General features: G+C 38.3%; 1 protein-coding gene across 2 annotated transcripts in view; it reads left to right on the top strand.

Moving 5' to 3' along the window:
- The first annotated feature begins 424 nt into the window (after positions 1–424).
- CADPS2 (calcium dependent secretion activator 2) overlaps positions 425–2,702 on the top strand; it is a 375,602-nt gene continuing 373,324 nt past the window's right edge. Inside the window, exon 1 of one of the 2 annotated variants that reach the window (XM_023528883.1) lies at positions 425–534. The gene's annotated coding sequence lies outside the window, so the exon portion shown is untranslated. The remainder of the gene's footprint in view (positions 535–2,702) is intronic. The other variant, XM_023528884.1, reaches the window with a different exon arrangement.

Below are 2,702 nucleotides of genomic sequence, written 5' to 3'. Positions count from 1 at the left end.
TTCTCCCCGTTATCTCTTGTCCAAGGCTGATGGCTGTCCACTCGCCTCCGAGAATGCTTGTTCTCTCTGCCCTCTCTGTTCAGGACAGCTGGCAATTTTACACACATCAGTTTCTCATCCTATCTCTGCAAAGAGGCCAGGGTTGTAGTCACAGAAATTCCCTCTGGAATAGAAATTTGGATTTCATTGCGATATCAGGACTGTAGAGTACACGGGAGAAGTGAATCGGAAACGTGTTACAATTGAGCCATAAGGATAAATAGTAGGAGTTTTTAGATTTTATTTTTCGTTACCATAAAGTTAATTCTGGGTGTCACATTTAATACACATATAGCAAATATAGCTTGAGAATCATTACATTTCATGCATTGGCTAGTTTTTCAGCTACTTTTCTCTCTCTCTCTCTCCCTTTTTTTATAGCTTAACAAGCAGCAATTGCAGTTACTGAAAGAACGGTTCCAGGCCTTCCTCAACGGGGAAACCCAAATTGTAGCTGATGAAGCGTTTTGCAACGCCGTTCGGAGTTACTATGAGGTAAGCTGGAAGAGCTTTGTTTTTTGGCATTCTGACGGTTTCTTAAAGATGTTTTAAACATGGATTTCCCATCATAATAAACTCACTAGTATGATTTTAAAAAAAGGCGTGAGTTTGCAGTCTTCCTGAAAGCACTGTCAGGTTTATTTTGCAGTCTAAAAACTCTAATTCCACAGCTTGGTTTTGAGAGATAAACAGAGTTGGAAGTCATTCACATCCATTCAAGGAGAAATAAAGTTAAGAAAAATCTTTTGGCAGTGATCGATACAGCCAAGTATAGCTATCTTTGGGTCCACATGTCTGAATTATCCTTTTTAATTGGGATTTCAAAGCAAATTGCCATCTTGTGCCATTTTGTTCCCTAAACTTTATAATAATTAAGACCAGTAACTAATTTCGAGAGGATAAATTGAATTCTCTTGTCCTCTTGTAGGAATAATACTACCAATACCATCTTGCTGTTTCTTCTTATTTTAGTTGGTGACTCATCAGGAATCCTCTGTGGGTTTCCTATGAGCAATGGTTTTTATACATGGTCGTTAGCTGCTTCAGTGAGTTGCCAGTAGATATTAGGCTTAGAGGATTCTCTTTTTTTCCTAAGCATCTCAGAGTCATTGGGGGAATGGATTCCTTCCATTGCGCAGATACTCTAAACCTTTCAGCCGAAGAAGCAAAACATGCAAACATATATTAGACTAGTAAAAAACAAAAATGTGGAGACGCAATGTGTCTGAACTTCCTGGGGACAGGGAATAATATCTTTGCACGAAAACTAAAGGAACTGGATGTACGTATAATTGGTTGAGTTTGTAATTCATTGATGGTATGCATCAGAAGTTACTTAATGCACCCAAGGGAGGTTTGTATTCCCCCAAGCGTCAGCCTGTTGAGTTGGATGAAAGTATAGAAGGAAGTCTTGCTTCCCAGTTATGTGTAGGGCATGAATCTAGCGGCAGTAGCGGATGTTGTCTAACTGAATTTTGACTCAGAATATCTCAACAAGTATAGGACCTCAAAAATCTTAAATACAGGATGCTACATTTTATCTTGCAAGACTCTAGAGCCTAGTCTTTGAGTCAGAGTCTTACAAGATGAAATCTTGCCCTGAGTCTTAAAAGATGGAATTTAAGAGCCTTCACTTGCATTATGTAATAAAACAAAAGAAAGCCAAAAGTATCTGTTCAGGATGAAGGAATGTGGCTAAGAAAAGTAATTTGTGTAAAAAAAAAGATGTCATTTTAAAAATAAAACAGCTCCTTTTTGGTAAATGTACTATGGCACTGTACATGTTAACATTAGGGAAACGAGAACTGGATGAGGGGGATGTGGGAACTCTTTGTACTATATTTGCAACTTTTGTGTGAATCTAAAATTTTTCCAAAATAAGTCTATTTAAAAGATGTAATCATAATATGATGTGGCTACAGTTTAGTAAAAGGCACACTTAAGCTGTGTTAATGAAAATATGGTAACTCTAATGAAGGAGAGAGTATTTCCATTGTATTTATATGAGATTGGTGTTCTCTTCTGGGCATGATATTTAATAAAAAATATATGAACATATTTAGGGTTATCAGGTTTAAAACATGATTTGTAGGTTACTTGAAGGAACTGAAGATGTTCAGGCTGGAGATAGATTAGACTTGTGTTGTACGTGGTCCCAAGAATAAAACTAAGACTAAGATGGAAGCGAAGTGGGGAAAATAAGAACCTAATACCGGCGGAGTTTGGTCACACTGGCCACATACTGGACAGACTGGTGAGTGCAGCATCACTGGAGGCCAGATTCTGGCTGCATTTCACAGTCAGTTGGCAGGCACACTGTACATACACGTCCTAGAGCTCTGCTGGACTTCCCGAATCAGAATTGCAGAATCTATAATTTTAAAACCTCCCCAGATGACTTTCTTACAACTGGTAGATTGCTAACCAATGGAATTAGATGATTACTTGCTAGAGTTGTTACAGAGAGAGAGATAAGTATTGAAGGGACGGTTGGACTAGGTGACCAGGGGTTTTCTGTTCTATTGATAATATTTCTAGCCACTGTTGACTTGTGAGACTGTATCCAGCTTGTCTTTGCACACCCCTCCAAGTGCCGTCAAGATTTTTGATGTTAGTGATGGGTTTACGGAGACTACAATCTGCTAATGTTAATTTCTGATTAA

This window comes from Pteropus vampyrus, unplaced genomic scaffold (assembly GCF_000151845.1).
Source record: "Pteropus vampyrus isolate Shadow unplaced genomic scaffold, Pvam_2.0 Scaffold33, whole genome shotgun sequence".
NCBI classification, from domain to species: Eukaryota; Metazoa; Chordata; class Mammalia; order Chiroptera; family Pteropodidae; genus Pteropus; species Pteropus vampyrus.
The sequence above is the reverse complement of the archived record's forward strand: the minus strand, read 5'-3'. Positions and strand labels throughout refer to the sequence as shown.